The sequence below is a fragment of the Hyaena hyaena genome, unplaced genomic scaffold (assembly GCF_003009895.1).
Source record: "Hyaena hyaena isolate Hyena2069 unplaced genomic scaffold, ASM300989v1 scaffold_1495, whole genome shotgun sequence".
NCBI lineage: Eukaryota > Metazoa > Chordata > Mammalia > Carnivora > Hyaenidae > Hyaena > Hyaena hyaena.
The window spans coordinates 313,321-322,726 of record NW_024082128.1 but is presented as its reverse complement, the minus strand read 5'-3'; the positions used below and the strand labels follow the sequence as shown (position 1 = coordinate 322,726).

At 37.0% G+C, this 9,406-nt stretch overlaps 1 non-coding gene across 1 annotated transcript; it reads left to right on the top strand.

Annotated features, from left to right (window-relative positions):
• Nucleotides 1-2,950: 2,950 nt before the first annotated feature.
• Nucleotides 2,951-3,018, top strand: LOC120225735. The gene has a single exon (XR_005526879.1). It is a non-coding gene; the product is annotated as a small nucleolar RNA SNORD49 (small nucleolar RNA).
• The last annotated feature ends 6,388 nt before the right edge of the window (nucleotides 3,019-9,406 follow it).

The following is a 9,406-nucleotide window of genomic DNA, read 5'->3' as shown; positions in this document are numbered from 1 at the left end:
CATGCCATTTTCAGGATCATATTTATTAAATATAAATATATATAATATAAATGTGTATAAAGGCATATATAATTTGTAGGATAGAATTATGAGTTTATCTACAAATATAATTGTATAATCCTAAAACAATTAATAAATATGTTTTAAAAATGACATAGATTACCTTGACTTTTTTTCTTTTAAAATTTTTAATGTTTGTTTATTTTTGAGAGATGAAGATTTTAGATAAAGGACCAAATATTTTTTTAAGTAAAGGCAAGTCTTTCCATATGCTCATGTTTTGAGGGGAAAAAAAGAGTCACCTTCAAGGGAGAAAAATAATTGAAAATGTCTATCAAACAAGAGATGGTCGATGGAAATTGAGTGTGCAGCATTTAGTCATAGTGATCAGCAGAGAGAAAGTCTCTAATATTGCTTACCAGCTTTGCACAATTTACATAATCAGTCTTGCCATTTGTCCATTCATTTGGAAAAAGTAGAAACTACAAATACCTAGGGTATGCTTACAATATGCTAATAGGGCTGTTATGAATAAAACACGTGGAGCATAATAAGCACTATATACTTGTTTCTGTTATTAATTCATTGAATATAAAATGTCACTGATATTTTCATTTAGCATACTCTATCTATTGAGTGTCATTGATATTTTATTCCTTCGAGTAACTCCTCATTTGTATTATTCATATGTGGTCCTATTCTACTCTAGCACCCCTAAGAATATCTGAAACCAGTATTCTGTGACACCGAATTTATGCACAATTAATCTTCTACAGAGAGGCATTTAATAACTATAGTTACAATACTTTTCCCGCCTCTAAATTTTATCACGTCCTAATTCACCAGGTAGGCTAGTATGTGGTTGACAGCCATGAAGTAAGGAGCGCAGAGTAGAAACAGCCACCATGGCAAAGTCGTTTCCAGTTACCTTTCTGTCCCTGCATAGTGCGGCGCTTAAGACTCCAAAGCAGTTTTAATGAAGTCTTGTAGAAAGTAGGTGGGTGACGAGGGCAGAGAAGAGGCAGCCATACAACAAAATGTCATATAAAAAACCTACTATAAAAAACCCTCCTTTTTCTAGAAGTCTTCCTCAAAGTCTCACTATTTCCATCAGCTGCTTCTGGAAGTTCTCTATGCTCCTCTCGAGACACTCCTGACTCTTCTCTTTCCAGGCTTCTCACTCTTGCTTCTGGCGGGAGGCACCATGCACTTTCTGTGGAGGCCGGGCCCCCTACCCGGATGTCACCAGTTTCACCGCCAGGAGGCTTCTGCCCTAAATCCTGAAGAGAGATGATCGCCAATTAGAGTAAGTAGACAACGTATTTAGAAGATGAATTTTAAATATTCATTGGTCAACAGCATATGAAGAAAACGGGTGAAGATAGAACAGCTCAGCAGACTTCTGACTTTATACCACATTGTAGTAAGTACATTAAAATGTATACAGCTCCTACATTATGTGTAATACTTGTGGCAAAAAATGCAAAGATATTTATTTTTATTTTTTTTTAATATTTTTATTTATTTCTAGGAGAGAGAGAGACAGCGTGAGCAGGGGAGGGTCAGAGAGAGAGGGAGTCACAGACTGAAACAGGCTCCAGGCTCCGAGCTAGCAGTCAGCACAGAGCCCGACGCAGGGCTCGAACCCACGAACCACGAGATCATGACCTAAGCGAAAGTTGGACGCTTAACCGACTAAGCCACCAAGGCGCTTAACTGACTAAGCCACCAAGGCGCCCCCAAAAACGCAAAGATATTTATAATGTCCTGAAAAATATTGGCTATGAGCAATTAATAATTCACTGTGATTTCCCTCAAATCACAACGTATGTGTGGAAATTCTTGCAAAGTGAAGAAAATCAATATATAACTTGTTTCCAAGTACAATGGAAATATTATGAACACTAAATGTCCCAATAGTGCGGCTAGCATGAAGTTATGTATTTTTGACCACGGAATATTTGTCAGTTCTTATCTTGTAATAGTCCCACTGCTGAGCCAATATGTGCTGGTTTCAAAATTGTATAGGCCCCTGAAAAGCCCACTGCCCCTGGGCATTGTGCCTATAATTCCTAAGAATAAAATGGACCCAGCTTTAGCAAATATCAGGGACCTGGCATCACCCACAGAACTTCATGTGTGAGTAGTTGGGAGAGGGGCATTCAGGTGATTGTTCTGTACTTATGCCTAGTAGACCCATTTAATGCCTTGCAGACTTGGTTACGAGCCATGTTGGTACACCTGGGGAGTTGACTCCTGGTTTAGAAATTCTACAAAGGAAAACATAATCTTGAAAGATATTATTAAATTAGCGTTTGTTTTTAAAACTAAAGAATTCATGTAGAGCGATTTATTCCTCTTGAGTGAGATTAGTTTAAGTATATAATGACTTGCAATCTCTTTCCCCAGAGCCTTAGAAGTCAGGCCTTTGTTTAAGTTCAAATATATTTCATCTTAAACTCCACTTATCCTCTGGCAGGAATTTGCCCTTTGAAAGGCCACAGATGAGTAATACCCAATCATACAACCTCTTTCTGGTCAAATGTTAGATTGCTTTAAATCCAAAGGTGGACATTGTTTCAGGAAATATCACTTAGCTATATTTACTGTGAAAAAACACCGGGAATTCTAACAATAATGAAGTGCATGTACCTATGACCTTGCAATTCTACTCCTGTTTGTATACTTGAGAGAAATCCTTGTGTATTTGTATCGAAGATGTGTCCCTAGCAACATGGTTTGTAGGCTCAAGAACTGGAAAATGCAGAAAGATCATTGTGATCTATTCACACAATAGACTGTCCTATGGGAGTGAAATGAATGAATTACAGTTAAATGCACCAAAGCAGTACTTATAACAAAATGAGAAAGATTTTACATTCCCTCTTATTTTTTGTCAATGCTAAGGGGAAATTCTATCAATTGACCATGTTTGAGACCTTGCTTTCCATGCTCTGATGAAATCACTTATAGAAAGTGCCATCAGAAGTGAGACCTTGCTTTCTTTAATATCTAACTAATGTAATATAACTATGAATTATCAAAAAGCATAAAGAACTAATTGCAAGCTTAACAGAAGTCCTGGAAGAGAGACAATGTGTTTTAAAAGGATAAAAATTCCCTAGCCAATTTCCACATGTGTGGATTATAGACATAGTGAACACACGAATGTTCTTCATGTGTTAGACATATATGTACTGGCATCCTTCTGGTTTTTGAACATCATTTTGCTTTTTGTTGGACAGAACTCCAAACTTTTAGGAAGTTGATCTTTTCCATTGTAATCTCTAGACTGAGAACAGTTCCTGCTCCAATTTTGCTGATTTTTTCCCCCTTAACTATCTGGTCTCTCTTATTAGATAGAAAATGCCTTGTGACCTGTGTGATAACCTTTCTCTTTACTCTTATCATTCCATCTAACTCATGTGTACTATAAAGACATATAGGAAAGAGGTTTAATGAATAGTTGTGGTAACAGGATTATGAAATTTTTACCACTAAATCTCTAAAGATCAGAGTATAATTCTTCCATCTTCTTGGTATTATCTTTTCCTCGGAATGTGTTCATTCTAGAGCAGCTATAAAAATGAACATGGCCACAGGCACATTTTAAACATTAAAATGGACTTAAAAGCCCATATACTCAGAGAAAGTCATGAGAAAAGAGATAAACTTAAATGAACGTTTGATCCAGAACTAACACTGTATTTCTCTGTGCTATTTCTCCCTGCCATCTGCATCTTGATTACTTTACAGGGTCCATAGTAGTTTTATAGCATACAAGAATGTTTGTTAAATTGGCTAAAAAAAAATGCTTGTGTAAAAGAAAAAAAGGAGTGAAAAAGACAAACCAAATGTTTAAAGTATGGTTAGAGCATTGGAAAAGAAGGATCCAGGTAAAACAAAATTAAACCAATTTCTTAGCTGTAGGACTTTACATCAGGCTTGAACATGTTTAAGTGAATTATAAATCTTGGAAAATATAACATAGGTTAGAATCAAATTAAGATACAGCACTAGAAATACTTGCTCTTAGGTCTCAGAATTTAGAAGTTGCAAAGTTTTAAATGCTAGTAACAATTTCAAAAATTTAGCATCCAGTTAGCAAGAATAGTTGTTTAATATAGGAAATTACTAAATGGTACATATTGTTCCCAACACCATCTGAGTTCTACATACTGAACCAAAATATTGATTCAAGAATAGTGTTCCAAGGTGCTTGCTTTAGGTAGTACAAGAGGCCTCAGTAAGCTATGTTTTTTCCCCCATAGACTTATTTTCTTCCTCCCTTTTTGAAAAATATCTGATGGGATTACTGTTCCTTAAAATGAACTTTGGGGGACACTTATGTTTTGGGTCTATAAGTGTGTGGATGAAATATTTTAATATAAAAACTTATAAGATCAGTAACCTCTCTGGTTCTTTTTACTTTTGACACAAATTCTGACTGTTAATTTTAAATAAAGATCACTTTTATTTAAGTAAAAATGTTATTCGGTAATAGAAGAAGGATCGAAACTTGGGAAAAGTAAACTATGGTGAACCATGGGCAAGTCTGAAGAGAGGAATGGACGGTCAGCTTTTATTAGATTGTAGGAAGAAACTAGGGCGGACTATTTTGAATGGAAGTTTTTTGGAAAAGAACAAGAGTTTGAGGCTGAGATGGTTTCTCATTGGCTGCAAGTGGTAATTCGTGTATTGTTGCTGGGCAGGGAAGGATCTTTGTTTTCGTGAAGGCAGGAGATATGTGAAAGGTGTCTTTTTTTTGTCAAAATAACAGTTCTTCCCTCTTACTGCTGATTATGGAGGCTGTGTGTGTGTGTGTGTGTGTGTGTGTGTGTGTGTGTGTGGCATGTGGGTGAGAGCGCCCCCTTCAGGGCATCCAGACTCCATTTTAAATCAGATTTCCTTTTTTTTTTTTTTTTTTTTTNTTTTTTTTTTTTTTTTTTTTTAATAAGGCATAAATTTATAAAGGTAATTGTACTGGTGATTCATCAAGTGTATCACAGATTCCTCACAATACCACTCCACACACACACCCGCCACACACACTTATTCCGAGTATTTATTTATATGTTTTTCAAAAAAAGGAGGTGCTGGTCCTTCAGAGGTGTCCCAAGGGCAGAAAAACATTATTGGCATGTACTCCTTTCTTTGGAGCAAAGACAAATAAGTACAACTCAATAGCAATATCTAGATAACTTTGATGATACATGGTATATGATTAAATATCTGTTGAATTCATAATCATAATCTGAAGACCATGTTTAACCTTCATTTTGGATTGAAGTTTTACCTTTCCCTTCCCTGTCCCCTGAGCTAGTCACTGGTTGTTACACTAACAGAGAGTAACTTGACTTTCCTCAAACTTTAACTTTTTAATTAGTGGGTTTTTTTTTTTTTATGAAAATGCCAATGAACATTAAAATGGTCAAAACCATTGTGCATTCACTTTCCAAAGAGAAAGTACAGCCACTCTAAGGCTTTCATAGTCAGATTTTATTAGCTGAATGTATATTCTTAGTTCATATTCAATTTCATTAAATACAAAGTTTCCTTGTCTGTATTTTCCCAATTACCATCCTCTTCCTACAATCCATTATGAAGTAATTCAGGGTAGTCAGGAGAAATAAAAAGCGCATGATTCATTCCATAAGACTTGTTCTACATTTGTATCGCTGCCAGTTGTGGAGCACATGATTCAATTTGTAGGGCAATGTCACCAAGAACTCAGAGAATATTTTATAACTTTTTTAAAATTTATTTTTGAAAGAGAGCACAAGCAGGAAAGGGGCAGAGAGGGAGAGGGAGACACATAATCCAAATCAGGCTCCAGACTCTGAGCTGTCAGCACAGAGCCCAATGCCAGGCTCGAACTCAGGAAGGGTAAGATCATGACCTGAGCTGAAGTTGGCTGCTTAACCCACTGAGCCACCCAGTCACTCCTATCCTGTAGTCTTTAGCTCCCTCTATTGTGCATCGCCTTCTAGACCTTCAGCTTCAGTATATTTTCTCCTACTCCTTTCTCTAATGTTTCTTCAATTCCTACATGCTGATAGACTTCTTTCCTTCCCCCTTTCTTTTGTCCTCTCTCCTGTCTTCCCTTTCCATCTCTTCTTCCTCTTTGCCCCCATTTTTGTCTACTCGCTATTCTATCTACCTTCTTCAAGGAGGGAGATGCATACATTTTCTCTGGAGTCTGAATGCAACTATAAAACATTCAGGAATGATTCACTGGTTCACTTTTTAAAGACATATTTAGGACCACATTGCATTGTTTCATATTGATTCTATTAACAACTATTCTTTATAAAAATTATAATTGACACACAGTATTGCATTAGTTTCAGGTATACATCATAGTGATTTGATGGTCTATACCTTAGGCCACGCTCACAAGTGTGGCTACTGTCTGTCACCATACAATGCTATCACAATACAATTGACTATGTTCCCTATGCTGAAACTTTCATCCCCATGTTAAAATAATTCTTTATAGAATTTTATATAGATTTTTTAAGAGAGTGAACTTAAAAAAAAAAAACTTATTTTGAGAGAGAGAGAGAGCACAGCGTGAGTGGGAGAAGGACAGAGAAAGAAGGAGATAGAGAATCCCAAGCAGGGTCCACACTGTCAGCACACAGAACCTGATGTGGGGCTCAATCTTAAGAGCTCAAAGATCATGACCTGAGCTGAAACTAGGAGTCAGATGCCTAACCAACTTAGCCACCCAGGCACCCCTAGACTTCTTTATAGGGACCTCCGTTCTTGTAACCTAAGACATTACTCAATCCTCTGAGTTGATTTTTTTGGTTGTTGTTAGTTCTCATGGCCTAGAATATTTGTTAGCCTTAGATTTTCCATGATTTTTCTGCTAGACATCAAGCAAAAAGAAGGCAATCCTTCATGATTTACCTCCATTTGAAAAGAAAATTTCACCTATTAACCTCACGCAATCTGAATTCCAAATTCTAATTTAGATGCTGTGGGAATGCCATTTTTTTTTTTTCGGCACATGGATGTCAAAAGGTTTCTGCATTTCTGCTCTGTACTCTCCATGGCTATATTCTGCATGGGTAATCCTCTGTGACTACTCAGTGAGTGTTTCTGTAGTCAACCTGACTTCATTTCATGTTTTAATATTATTGAATAGTGATTATTTGAGTTCTTCCCTGTGTTTTAAACTTATGGCATTAATCATTTCTAGCCTAAACTATATTTCTTTTGTAATCATAGATCAAAGCAATGTAATACATGTAAAGATTTTTCTTTTTTATAATTTAATATTAATTCATTACCTACAGGCATGGATGCTTCTTTGCCTTCCAAGCATAACAGGCATTCACTGGTTTCCTGAGTAGAGATTTCTGAATCATTTTTGACTCCTTTATCTCCTGACCTCTGATTATATATAAATCAGTCACAAGTCTTTTCTATTTGACCCGTGTAATAGTTCCAATATACCCTATTCTCACTTGCTTCCTGGACTAGAAACATTTGAACTGTGTGCAAAGTATATAATGCGACATTTAAAAATTCACACTTGAAGCTTTTTAATTAGACCCTTTTCCTCACAGCTTAAGGAACACAGGTCTCCTAACAAGCTCTAAAGCAATTTCACTTGTACAGATCTTCCTCCACTTATGGGGGTATGTCTCAATAAACCCATATGTTGAAAATTTGGTAAGTCAAAAATTCACTTAACACACCTGACCTACAGAACGTCATAGCTTAGCCTCATCTACTGTAAACGTGCTCCAAACACCTTAGCCTACATTGGTACAAAATCACTTCCCACAGATCCTCATTTATAATAAAGTATTGACATTTAATTTAATTTACTAAATACCGTACTGACATTAGAAAGTGGAATGACAGTACAGGTGCAGAATGGTTGTGAGAAGTTTGGTTGTTCACTCTTGCCATTGCAGGGCTGACCAGGAGATGAAGCTCCTGCCCATGCCCAGCATGAGAGAGCATTGGACCACATGGCCAGCCCTAGACAAGACCAAAATTCAAAGTGCTGTTTCTACTGAATATATATTACTTTCACACCATCATAAAGTCAAAATATTATAAGTTGAGCCATCATTTGGTTGGGGACTGTCTGTATTCAAATTCCCTTAAAAAAAGTAAGTAAAAAAAAATCCAGTTATTTTCCTTTTTTCCTCTTTCCTCTAAAGAGAAAAAAAGAGTTCAATGAACATATGGTTCCATTTTCTTGTAGTTCACAAAATGTAGGGAGCATCTAAATCACCTGGAACTTGGGGCACCTGGGTGGCTCAGTCGGTTGGGCATCCGACCCAGCTCAGGTCATGATCTCATGGTTCATGGGTTTGAGTCCCACGCTGGGCTCTGTGCTGACAGTTCAGAGCCTGGAGTCTGCTTCTGATTCTGTGTCTCCCTTTCTCTCTGCCCCTTCCCTGCTCGAGCTGTCTCCCTCCCTCTCTCCTTCCCTCTTTCCCTCTCTCTCTCTCAAATAAATAAACCTTAAACAAAAATCACCTGGAACTTACAAATCTGAGAATCTTGTGTCCCCATCACAAAGATTCTGATTGGATTTGGGGCCAGACCCCATAATTTTGCATTTCTAACAAGCTTCCAGATGATGTTGATACTGCTGGTTTGAGGTCTGCATTAGACAGCGAGCACTGCCCTAACCTATCTATATCCCTTGACTGTGTTTCCCTCCAGAAAACTGAGAATATTCCTTATTTAAGCTGGAAAACTAAACTACTTGTTCAAAAAATGCTGAAAATACTTAACTCAATTTTGCACTTTAAAATCTAGTTGTTGACTAAACAGTATACTTTAGACTGGCATTCTACCAAAGAGTTTTTAAAAATAGATCAAGAGATATGTCTTTTTCCACTTTAAAAACTATCAAACATGTTTTGAATACAGAAGACATTTTAAACATATTGTCTAAAGAACCTAGTCTCTTCAATATATGCTAATATAAATACACAAGCATAATTTATCGGGCATCTTGTGCACCGTAGTGTGTTAGATTTTTTCTGACGTAGACTTCAAAAGGTATATGAAATATCAATATGGTGTAGTAGGAAGTACAGTGACTTTGAAATCAGACACCTGTGGTTACATCCTCCCTGTTACATATACTAGCTTTGTAGGCATGCATAAAGTTCCTAACTGCTTTAAGGCCAGTTCCCCTTGCTTGCAAAGGCTTTAAAAAATTTTTTTAAATGTTATATTTTACTTCTGAGAGAGAGCAGGGGAGGGGCAGAGAGAGAGGAAGACACAGAATCCAAAGCAGGCTCCAGGCTCTGGGCTGTTGGCACAGAGTCCAATGCGGGGTTCAGACCCACAAACTGTGAAATCATGACCTGAGCTGAAGATGGACACTTAACCAACTGAGCCACCCAAGTGCCCTGCTTGCAAAAAC